Consider the following 13,273-nt stretch of genomic DNA (forward strand, 5'->3'; position numbering starts at 1 on the left):
ATTAAATTACGATTTATGTGATTTTTCAAAAGGCACAAAATATTAATGATAATCTTTGCAATTGTTGACTTCTAGTTACCCCTGACGAAGGGCTGGAAATCAGCCCGAAATGCATTGGGTTCTGAATAAAGAAATGCTGCACTGAACTACTTTTGTATTTGGATCATATTTCCGAAGAGGCCTGGATGGGCACACGTCAATATGAGAAGCATTCCAAATGCATGATGAGATATATGTGGATAAATGGGAGAAGAAAAACGCATGATAAACTTTATGGACAAAACTGGATGAATGTTGAGCAAGATTTAATGGAGTAAAATTGGTTAGATCTGGTATCCTCAATACGCAGTGCGTCTGGGAGTGGAGCGCGGGTTACGCGCTCCCCACACAATTGTTCTAATTTTGGATGCATTCAGGGCAATGCATATCCCAGTTCTGCACGCAACAGCAAAAGTATGTTTAAAATATCACTGATTAAAAAATGATCGAAAAACACGGAGTGCATACCACCCCCCACGTTGTTTAAATTTAATTGCCCTTTGTTGGTTTGCACCCGAAGATTAAGCAAGTTAAAAGACGAAGGATGGTTCTCGACCAAAGACCACACATACGATGTAACAGCAAGTTCACAGCAGCATTGGAATATCGAGGCAACGAGAAAGGAAACACGGACTTTGATTGCACCAAAAGTAGAAATCTGTAACATTTTGTGTAAATGCACAACAGTTTAGATTTTGTATTCAGCGACAGCACTGTCTTCATTGGGGGGATGAAATGCAATATGGGAATTGTAGTTTGAGAGTAATGTTCTGGGCGTCAGGTGAATAATTAGTAACACATGAAGGGGGTGGAGTATGCTTGTTTTAAAAGCGAGCCGTGACGGCGTGATTGTTATACGAGGAGAACTAATCAGCCGGTGGTGAACGCCGAGTAGGGAGAACGAAATGGTGTAAGCAGGTACGCACTGAATTTGATTTCAGGATTTAGATTTAAGCAGAACGTGCAATGCGCAACATTTCTGTTCACTTAATTTACGAGGGTTTATCTAAATGGCATGCACCCGTTGGGAGAAAGGAAGGAAAGTGGCAGGAAAATTGATAATGACACGTGGTTTAGTTTCGATACTCTATTGTGTTTATATAAGAGAGGGACTTGAGGTAGTTGGACATGGGGTTTAAACATTAGATAAATTCATGTAATTCAATTAATCTGACTTAATGGGAAGTGTTGGTTTGAGCACAAAATGTCACACGCGCAAGATTAAATTACGATTTATGTGATTTTTCAAAAGGCACAAAATATTAATGATAATCTTTGCAATTGTTGACTTCTAGTTACCCCTGACGAAGGGCTGGAAATCAGCCCGAAATGCATTGGGTTCTGAATAAAGAAATGCTGCACTGAACTACTTTTGTATTTGGATCATATTTCCGAAGAGGCCTGGATGGGCACACGTCAATATGAGAAGCATTCCAAATGCATGATGAGATATATGTGGATAAATGGGAGAAGAAAAACGCATGATAAATTTTATGGACAAAACTGGATGAATGTTGAGCAAGATTTAATGGAGTAAAATTGGTTAGATCTGGTATCCTCAATACGCAGTGCGTCTGGGAGTGGAGCGCGGGTTACGCGCTCCCCACACAATTGTTCTAATTTTGGATGCATTCAGGGCAATGCATATCCCAGTTCTGCACGCAACAGCAAAAGTATGTTTAAAATATCACTGATGAAAAAATGAGCGAAAAACACGGAGTGCATACCACCCCCCACGTTGTTTAAATTTAATTTCCCTTTGTTGGTTTGCACCCGAAGATTAAGCAAGTTAAAAGACGAAGGATGGTTCTCGACCAAAGACCACACATACGATGTAACAGCAGGTTCACAGCAGCATTGGAATATCGAGGCAACGAGAAAGGAAACACGGACTTTGATTGCACCAAAAGTAGAAATCTGTAACATTTTGTGTAAATGCACAACAGTTTAGATTTTGTATTCAGCGACAGCACTGTCTTCATTGGGGGGATGAAATGCAATATGGGAATTGTAGTTTGAGAGTAATGTTCTGGGCGTCAGGTGACTAATTAGTAACACATGAAGGGGGTGGAGTATGCTTGTTTTAAAAGCGAGCCGTGACTACGTGATTGTTATACGAGGAGAACTAATCAGCCGGTGGTGAACGCCGAGTAGGGAGAACGAAATGGTGTAAGCAGGTACGCACTGAATTTGATTTCAGGATTTAGATTTAAGCAGAACGTGCAATGCGCAACATTTCTGTTCACTTAATTTACGAGGGTTTATCTAAATGGCATGCACCCGTTGGGAGAAAGGAAGGAAAGTGGCAGGAAAATTGATAATGACACGTGGTTTAGTTTCGATACTCTATTGTGTTTATATAAGAGAGGGACTTGAGGTAGTTGGACATGGGGTTCAAACATTAGATAAATTTATGTAATTCAATTAATCTGACTTAATGGGAAGTGTTGGTTTGAGCACAAAATGTCACACGCGCAAGATTAAATTACGATTTATGTGATTTTTCAAAAGGCACAAAATATTAATGATAATCTTTGCAATTGTTGACTTCTAGTTACCCCTGACGAAGGGCTGGAAATCAGCCCGAAATGCATTGGGTTCTGAATAAAGAAATGCTGCACTGAACTACTTTTGTATTTGGATCATATTTCCGAAGAGGCCTGGATGGGCACACGTCAATATGAGAAGCATTCCAAATGCATGATGAGATATATGTGGATAAATGGGAGAAGAAAAACGCATGATAAACTTTATGGACAAAACTGGATGAATGTTGAGCAAGATTTAATGGAGTAAAATTGGTTGGATCTGGTATCCTCAATACGCAGTGCGTCTGGGAGTGGAGCGCGGGTTACGCGCTCCCCACACAATTGTTCAGGACTGACACTGACACCTATAGTGCAGTTTAAAACTGCCATTTCGAACTGGCAAAATAAACCTTTTGCCAGTCTTTGCCTTTATATAAGTCAGCGCTAAGGTAGACCTTAAAAGCGTATATGGCAATTTTTATAGTATTTAAAAAGTAGGACATGCTCTGACAGTGAAAAACTCCAAAATACTTTTTCACTGTTATAAGGCTATCTCTCCAAAAGACTAACACAAGGTTGCCTTTTGCCCTTAGCAAGTGCTAAATTCGGTTTGGGACCAGATAGAGCAATGCTGTTTCCCCTCAAATGAATTCTAATTTATAGTCCTGTTTAATGGTGATGTCAGATTTTAAATTACAATTTTGAAACTGTTACGTTGAGAAAATTGTTTGTTTCTACACTAAACAACTGTGCCCTTTTACCAGTGTCCTGGGTTGCCAGACTGTGAATGGCTCTCCTTTTGTGGGTTGTCTACTGCTTCTAGACATGGGAACAAAGAAGGCCTATGTGTGAGGGGAGAGGATTATCCTGACAGGATGACTGGGGAGGAGTTGTGCCCTGCCCAGATTACCCTTCAAAGGGCCCTGTCTGAAGCACACACAAAGGAACCAAACACTGGGCCTGCGCTCACCTTTGTCACCTTAGCAAGCTTGGAGCCAGGACCAAGGGAAGGGGAGAAACTGACCAGAACCAGTTTTGAGAGTAAGCTGGGGAATTCCCTCAACAAAGGCTGGCAACAGGTATACAAGTAAGACCTTCAGAACCTCTCGTCTGAACACTCCTCATCCTGTGGAACATGAAGAAGAAGAACTGCTCTGTTGTCTGAAAAAGGAAGATTGGGGCTGCTTGGCTTGAACCCTCCAGAGGGACTCCAAAAGTCAATAGTCCGACCTCCTTTTGAGCTGGGCTTTTTGCATTCCCTCCATATAACCACACACAAAGAAAGCTTAGGTCTGACTGATGGACCATCAACATCCTCATGGGCTGTCCTGGGCAGGATGGGAGGGAAGAGCTGACACACCTGAATAGGCTGTGCATGTTCCCCCACAAAGAGCAGTATACCCCCCCTGTAGTGAGTCTGGAGTCAGGCAGAACGGGCAGGGACTCTGTGCACTTCAAAGACCTCTCTTTGAAGTCTATCCCACTTCAAAGGCTCAACGGGGTATAAGTACTTGATCTCCGAAACCACCGTTTCAGTACACTTCTGGAACTGAGGACGTTCTGCTAAGAAGAAGGACCGCAATGCTGCTGAAAGGACTGTCACTATGCTGGACTCTGCTGCACTCTGCTGGATTTTGCTGGATTCCTGATTTGCTTTGCTTGCCCTGCTACCTGCTGCCCTTCTTGCCTGGGAATGAGAAGGACTGGACCTGCATCTCTACATCCCCCAAACCAAAGTGACTCCAATGGCTTACTGGCTTTCTTCCTGTTCTCAGGGACATCAAAGACTTCCAACTAACCTACTACAGCCTCTAGAGTCTGCCAACTGTGAGTCCTGCCCTGCCAAGTGGTGGTAATAAAGCCCTGGGCTCTTAAAAGTGAGTTTTTCTATTGTTACCTGCAAAATCCATGCAATGCCTTTGTTGCGCCAGTTGGAACCAATACATCTCCCTTCAACACCAACGCATCGCTGCTGCGGATGAGGACATCGCATTGCTGGCTGCGTGGCTCAACAGCGATGCATTGCCTTCATAGCAAAGGATTTTCTGACAATGCATCACCACTGCACAGATTGGAACTGATGCATCACCTACATTGGAACTGATGCATCACCTACATCCAGCCAGCCAGACCGAAGATGACACATCACCTCCTCTGCTCCTCACATCCGGTCTTCGACATCAACTGCTTGCAGAGGGCCAAGGCAGGTCCGTTTATCAGATCCATGCTCCATCGCGGTCGGCCTGAACTTTTATATTTACCCCAGTCAAGCACAAGTGACTAGGGGGCATATGTATGAAACTCCAGTTTTGCGAATCTCAAATTGCGATATTTTACGATTTGCAGTTTGAGATTCGCAAATCGGTATGTAAAAAAAACAATCGCAAATGTTTAGCGATTTCTTAATAATCGCAAAAAAGTCTCAGAAATATCATTTGCGATTCCTTAATTGCGAAATTCGCAAATTAAGAAATCGCAAAAACGGGAATCTGCAATACAGATGCAGCCTGATGACATAACAAACAGGAAGTGGGAGTGATTTCCTGCACCTGTTTACCTGAGCCACACCCAGAGGCTGTTTGGAGAGAGTGAGGATGCATCCCAGGAGAGAACAAACACCAATGGAGTCCAAAAAGCAACATGAGGGCAAGGATGCAGAGAAGAGGAAGAGAAAACACAAGTTTTCTGACAAGGAGCAGGAGGTCCTCATAGAGGAGATGGCATGCAGCCATGAGCTCCTTTTTGGGAAAAAGGCACTGGGAGTCCCAGAAGCAAGGAAATGCAAAATCTGGCTGGACATTAAACAGAAGGTGAATGCTGTGGGTGTGACCAATCGCACCATCGAGGAATTGCGCAAGCGATGGTATGATATGCGGCAGAGGTCGAAGGAGAGGGTGGCAGCCAGACTAAAGGACGCAAACCAGACCGGGGGAGGACCATCCACAGCAGCACTGCCAACACCCCACGAGGAGCTTGTGGAGTCCACTCTCCTGCCTGAGAGCATCGGTGGTGTGGCTGACATTGACAGCTCCGACACTGCATCCAGCAGCCAAGGTAAGATGCATGCAAAACCAATCTGCACTGATCCACATCCCATGCACACTTCCCCAAATGCGCTAAATATCCTCACAAAATGCCATTCCAGTCCAAGTCTTACAGCACACCCAGCAATGCATCATGGAACTTGTAGTAATATGTCTGACAGTGTGTCCATGAGACATAGGAAATCTAATGCAACATGTGGGTTGGGGATAAGTGAATGATACAGTGTCAGAAGTTAGCCGATACAAACTGTAGAAACTTTATTGAGTGCAAATTGCAGACAAAGACACAAACTCATGTAGTCCCCTTTACATCCACAGCACAATCCAGGGCACATGATGACAGTGCAGAGGGAGAGGAGCCTGCACATCCTGAGGACTCCAGTGATGATACGGAGCACACACCAATCCTGCGCAGGAAGCGCACACATGTGCCCCCACTGCCTCCATTTGAGGATGACATACCGGCCACAGGGGAGGACAGTGACAGAAGAGAGGGGAGTCAGGGTGTGTCACACATGCCCAGTAAGGACACACCAAGGCCAAGCATTCCACCACAGGATAGACGCAGGTCAAGGCCCAGGAGCAGCACTGCCACTGAAGCGGAGGACACCATATTTTCTGGGCTGGAACACAGCATGCTGCAGGTACAGCGCCTGCAATGTAAATCTGAGAGGTCAATAAATAGGCAGCTATGCCATATTCACAAAGATCAGCAAAACATGGGGGAGGGCATCATGGCCATGGCAGGTGCCATCCGTGACCTGTGTGACACTCTGAGGCACAACAAAGCCGCCAGTGAGAGGGCTGCCCGACGTGCCAATGCACGCCTGCACACATATACCAAGGCCGTGAACCGCCTCTGCACCACCACCAGCACTCTGACATGCAGAAGCGTCACAATGCAGGTGGAAATGGCGCACTGCTGTCAGGACATAGCCAGAGGGCTAGCACAGGTCACCAGTGCAGTGGAGCAGCTGCAGACGGCCAACTCAGGTGGCAGCACTCTCATGGCCTCTGGCGAGAGTGAAGAAACCTCCAGTAGGAGCAGCATCACTCCTACATCGCCTGGAGAAAGACGGCGCAGTTCGAGACAGGGTGCCGGACCCAGGAACACCATGGAGGGCACTCAGCCTGGACGCCAAACATCACCAATGTGTCACCGAAGGAGGTGAACTGTCCAGTGACAATGATTCAAAAAAGGGTGATGTAACCCAACTATGCAGATTGCACAGTTATTTGTGCCGTACTTGCACTGTGTGCATAACATGTGCTGGGTACAGCAACACTTTTAATGATTGTGAAGTGTGAATAAACACAGCACACATTAGAAAGATTTTTTCTCTCATCTCATCATTGCTCACCTAGAAGTAGTTTTGTGTGATCTCAGTCCGTCTCTGGCGTCCAGCAGCTGCCCCGACTCCTGACGCTGGTCTGCCAGGGGGAGCAGGGCAATCGTCATCCGATGTGTCTGTATCGGTCACATCAATTGTGGTGCCTTTCCTCATAGCCATGTTATGGAGCATTGCACAGCTTGCCACGATTTTACAGCAGGTCTCAGGGCTGTATTGCAGTGCGCCTCCACTTTTATGCAGGCACCAGAACCGTCTCTTAAGGATTCCAAACGTACGCTCAATGACGCAGTGTGTAGATCTGTGTGCCCTGTTGTATCTCCTCTCACTTGCATTGGCTGGATCCAGATACGGGGTCAGGATGAAGTCCCGCACTGCATAGCCACTGTCACCTGCAGGGATAGACACAATAGGTAAGTCAATGTCCCCACCCTCCAGTGATGTAGTGGATGTATGGATGTGTGCCATGTATTTACCTAGCAGGTATCCCTCCCCAAACTCTCCAGCACTCAGACGTCTGTGTATTCCACTGTGTCTAAAGATGAAAGAGTCATGTGTACTGCCAGGGTATTTGGGTACGATGTCATTGATGATATACTTTGCATTGCACACAATCTGTATATTGAGGGAATGGTAGCATTTACGGTTTCTGTAGACATATTCAGTTGCTGATGGGGGTGTGATGGCCACATGGGTCCCATCGATGCAGGCAATGACGTGTGGGAAACGTGCAATCTGGTAGAAGTCAAGTTTTGTTTGCTGTAATGCCTGTTGGGTGGTGGGGAAGTATATGTGATGCGAGAGCCTCTGTAGCATTGCATCTAGAAAGGCATGAAAGAAGCGCGAAAGTGCACTCTGTGACACCCCACCAACCTCCGCTATAACCCCTTGAAAACTCCCTGACGCCAGAAGGTGCAGGGAGCACAGGACCTGCACATGTGTGGGAATTGTTTGTGTCTTGCGTGTAGGGTGTTCCAAGTAGGGTTTCAGCTCCTCAATCAGGTCCAATATGGTCTGTGGGTGCAGCCTGTACTTGTCATGGATGTCCTCTTCAGTGTGCTGGAACAGAGTGATGCGCAGCCTGAATATACGTTCCTGTCTCATTCTCCTCTGTGCAAGAGCCCGAATACGCAGCCTCCTGGCTATCACAAACAGTGCTGCCATTGTGGTAGGTTCTGTTGCATTGTGGGGTGGTTTAAGTACCTTGCACCTGTTTACCACCTGCATGCACTTGGTGTTAATTGCGATTTCTTAATTTGCGAATTTCGTTATTTTGCAATTAGCGAGTTTTCATACATTTGCTTGCGATTTCTTAATTTGCGATATCCTTTTTGCAAATTTCGCAAATTGAGAATATCGCAATTTAAGAAATCGCAAGCAGAATTGCAATTTTGGAGTTTCGCAGCCTAAGAAATCGCTAATTTAGCGATTTCTTAATTTGCACTAGGAATGTGTGTCATACATATGAAATTGCAAATATTTCGTCGCAAACGCTGTTTTTTGCGATTCGCAGCGTTTGCGACCAAAATTTGGTTTCATACATATGCCCCCAAATGTCCCCGGTTGGCGACTTATGCTTTTAAGCACCACATTTCAAGATAATGTTTTAAAACGAATTACTCCGGTTCTACTTATTGTATTTTTGTTGTTTTGGTCTTGTTTTGTTCTATAAATTAAGCTCTTTTCTTCTGACCCAATGTGGTATATTTTTGTGTGGTGTTTTCACTGTTTTGGTGTTTTAACTGTTGTACAAATACATTGCACATTGCCTCCCAAGTTAAGCCTGTCTGCTCTGTGCCAAGCTACCAGCAGGTGAGCATAGGTTAATTTATGGTGTGTATCTAACTTACCTTGACTAGGATTGTGGTCCCTTTTTGGACAGGGTCCTTGACTCTGCCTACTAGAGACCCAATTTCTAACAATCACTCACATGCCATGCAAGGTCTTCCTAAAATTGTCAGAGGAAGAACAGGAGAAATGCAATGCTATTGAGTAGTTATTGCACCTAACCCAAAAGAAACTTCAAGATAGAAATATAGACATGTGAAAAAGTATGTGCCACCATTACATACATTTATGCACCTCCAGTGGGAAGGAAGGAAAGGTTGAACGGTTGTCCCCATGGAAAATCAGCATACTTGTATCTGTCCTGGGGCAGATAACAGTATAGTAGTTGTTAGCTATCCTTTGTTACACCCAGGATGTTCCATATTCAACATTTGCCTGAGAAAAGGCCTGGAGCAAGCAAGGAAATGATGAAGCATGGGAGAATGGCCAGTTAGGTTGGTAACACACTAGGCCTGGGCGAAAATTCCGTTCCGCTCGCGGAAATTGCGATGATTTGACATATTCGCGTTCCGCATCTTACCGGAATTTTTTTTCTTGCTCGCTCTGTAAAAAAATACATTCTCGCGTGCGCGCGATTGCCTTACCTGAATCCCCGCGTTCGCCGACAAGTTTTCCCGATCCGGTCGCGTTCTCCACGAGATGTTGGATTGTTGGTGGCCATTTGCGCTGTCTCGTGACAGTTCGCGCCCACATTAACGTCATTTGTCGCGCCATCACGTCATTCGTCGCGTGATCACATCTTTCTTCTCGTGATCATGCACCATGATTGAGATCTAAAACACGTCATTCTCCACCGCGATCGAGAGCGTGAGGACGCGGGCACATCATATCGAACGCGAGCGGGCGGGACAAGTGAAAACAAGATGGCCACGCCCGTGAGCAAACGCATTGGTAAGTTGGCGAGCCGCGATCACGCATAAAATACCGCGAACGGGCAGGAAAGAAAACTTCTGCGTCCTCGCGATATTTCCGCGTGTTTGCGGAGATTTTTAACATTTTCGCGAAAGTGAATTTCGCAAATTCCGCCCACCCCTATAACACACTCACAGGCCTAGGAAAAATAACCCTATCATTATGGTTGTCTCATAATAGAGGTTGAATGAGGTGGCGAGGTTGATTGAAGAATTATCAGATGACACCATAGCAGCCCACAGAAATATCACAGATACAATGACTGCAATGAGGACCATACTTATACAGAACAAAGTATCATTATATATTTTGCTTCCTAAGGAAGGCAAAATATCTCAGGTGTTGGGCCAAAGTAGGGTGCACAGCAGGTTGAACAGGTTGAACTTTCTGTACTTTTGCTGTAACTGGAAGACCTTGAGAAATGACCAAGTCACAGTGTATGTGACAAGCTACACCTATCTTTCCCTTGCTGATTTTTTAAATTAATGCCCATCTATATATAAGGATCTTATTATGATTAATGATTGGATACAAGAGTAGAAAACCCCTACTGTTTAGTCAAGCAACTGGCTCTCATTGGCTGTGTATAATTTGTGCAAGAAGTGCAAAATGTATTATAATCTATAAAAAATCCTGTTCAATTTTGTATTTTGGGGACCAGGTCCACACTAGTACCTGCACCCTCACAGCTGACGAATGATAAAATAAGTCGGAAATGTAATTACCTCACATCTTTTTTTATTTTAGACTTCCATGCTCCTCCTGTTAAACATGGTAAAATTGGTTTACACCTGCTTGGGGCATTTAGTATACTTATATGTCCCTAGTAAATGGTACTATATGTACACAGGGCAGGTAAACTTAATGCTACTAGTGGGCTGCAGAACTTATTCTGGCACCCACTAAAGTGTCACTGTAAGAACTGTCTCAGGACTGACACTGACACCTATAGTGCAGTTTAAAACTGCCATTTGGAACTGGCAAAATAAACCTTTTGCCAGTCTTTTGCCTTTATATAAGTCAGCCCTAAGGTAGACCTTAAAAGCGTATATGGCAATGTTTATAGTATTTAAAAAGTAGGACATGCCCTGACAGCGAAAAACTCCAAAATACTTTTTCACTGTTATAAGGCTATCTCTCCAAAAGACTAACACAAGGTTGCCTTTTGCCCTTAGCAAGTGCTAAATTCGGTTTAGGACCAGATAGAGCAATGCTGTTTCCCCTCAAATGAATTCTAATTTATAGTCCTGTTTAATGGTGAAGTCAGATTTTAAATTACAATTTTGAAACTGTTACGCTGAGAAAGTTGTTTGGTTCTACACTAAACAACTGTGCCCTTTTACCAGTGTCCTGGGTTGCCAGACTGTGAATGGCTCTCCTTTTGTGGGTTGTCTACTGCTTCCAGACATGGGAACAAAGAAGGCCTATGTGTGAGGGGAGAGGATTATCCTGACAGGATGACTGGGGAGGAGTTGTGCCCTGCCCAGATTACCCTTCAAAGGGCCCTGTCTGAAGCACACACAAAGGAACCTAACACTGGGCCTGCGCTCACCTTTGTCACCATAGCAAGCTTGGAGCCAGGACCAAGGGAAGGGGAGAAACTGACCAGAACCAGTTTTGAGAGTAAGCTGGGGAATTCCCTCAACAAAGGCTGGCAACAGGTATAAAAGTAAGACCTTCAGAACCTCTCGTCTGAGCACTCCTCATCCTGTGGAACATGAAGAAGAAGAACTGCTCTGTTGTCTGAAAAAGGAAGATTGGGGCTGCTTGGCTTGAACCCTCCAGAGGGACTCCAAAAGTCAATAGTCTGACCTCCTTTTGAGTGGCTTTGACACAAAAATTTCGAAAGGCTTCCCTGCAACTGCCGATCTGAATAGGGCAAAATGGACCTGCCTGGCCCTGCTTCAGCCCTGCTGCTGCCCTCTTCCGGAGTACATGTTGATCCCCAAGAGGTGTCCCCCATGGTCCAGGACCTTTGGATGGCATCAGAGTTAACTCCTTCTGATGAAAAGATGAAGATAGAGAAGTCTGGCCTCCTTGTAAAAGCAAAGGACCACTTTGCACTGAGACTTGACCTTCCATGGCGAGTGCAAACATGAAACTCCAGCAGGACCTGGTGTTTGTGCTGACAGTGACAATCGGTATTGACTCCAATGTGAAGTTCTAGTAAGACCTTCTCTTTGCAACAACAGCAACAGCCCACGTCAACCGCCAGGGTGAATCTTCAACCATAACCTGTTCTTCATGCTGCAGCATCGACCGTCTGTGATGCCCAACTTTCTCTTCAAGACCCCCGCCAATGCGACGGTCACTCTGTGAACAGGACTTGAGAAGGTAACTCTTCAGCGGCACTAACCTGGTTTCTGTATCCAACCTGTGCTCTATTACCTGAGCCTGTGGCTTTCCCCTAGTTCATCAGGAATATCTTCCTGTGCAAAAAACAATCCTTAGAGGAATTTCCCTCCTTTTATGTGTAATGCAGAAAGCAGCATGCATAAAAAGAGAAAGTAACGAGGCTAAATAAAGTTATTTCTCCCCGTTACATCTGATTTAGTGAGACAAAGCATTTTGCTGCAATCCAAGCTTTACTCTCCTTAGTAAATCTGGGATTTCATTAAAATCTATGGGTAGATGCATGAGAATGCCCATGCTCCATCCATGTTATGCCTTTCCAAGGCACAGTAGTGTGGGACAGCGCTATGTGCTACATTTGTTACTTTTTGGGAAGCATCCCACACAAAGCCACACAAATCTGATTTTCATGGCTTTGGAAACATCACCTAACATTTTACATTGTGGCTTCACTGAAAAAATGTCACACCCACAGTGCAAACTGTTGCTAAATCGGCACCCCAGTGTGGAAAAGGGATGACATTATTTCTTTGAGAGTCATTAGTAAGCAATCATAGTGTTTTAGCATAATTTGAATAAATCCAATAGACCTGCATAATTTCCCAAGTTTTAATAGAAAGGCAATCGCTCCTAAATAATAAGGACACACCATGAACCCAAAAACTAGTGAATCAAGAACACACTTTCATTCACTATTCATATTATTAGTTCTAAAATTTGAAACACTTGAGTCAGTCAGTCAGTCAAATACTTTTATTCGATAAAATTAATATCATAAAAAGAGACAATCACAAAAATATTACATCAGTATGGATAGAAATCCGATATAACATCGATAATTAGCATTATAGAGGCAATAAACAGGGACAAAAAACAAACACAATCCCCACAAATGCATACGGGGTATACCTAAAATTCCGTACAATTAAAAACGTAATAAATATTAAATTTAAAATCATATTAAAAATCATCATAACCACTAATAAAACCTAATAAAAACCACGACATCATATCAAGTCAAAGTATATCTAACCCTGATCTTACTTTTTTTCCCTTAATCTTATTTTAATACGAACAGCAGCAACTAAAAAGTTGGCAACATGAAAAGTTGTCCGGGCATTACCCAGTAATTGTAAATATACAAGTGCTGGTCTAACCTGGGCAAACCCTAAATCTTTAAGCAACGGTAATAAATACCTCT

This window comes from Triturus cristatus, chromosome 6 (genome assembly GCF_964204655.1).
Source record: "Triturus cristatus chromosome 6, aTriCri1.1, whole genome shotgun sequence".
Classification (NCBI taxonomy): Eukaryota; Metazoa; Chordata; class Amphibia; order Caudata; family Salamandridae; genus Triturus; species Triturus cristatus.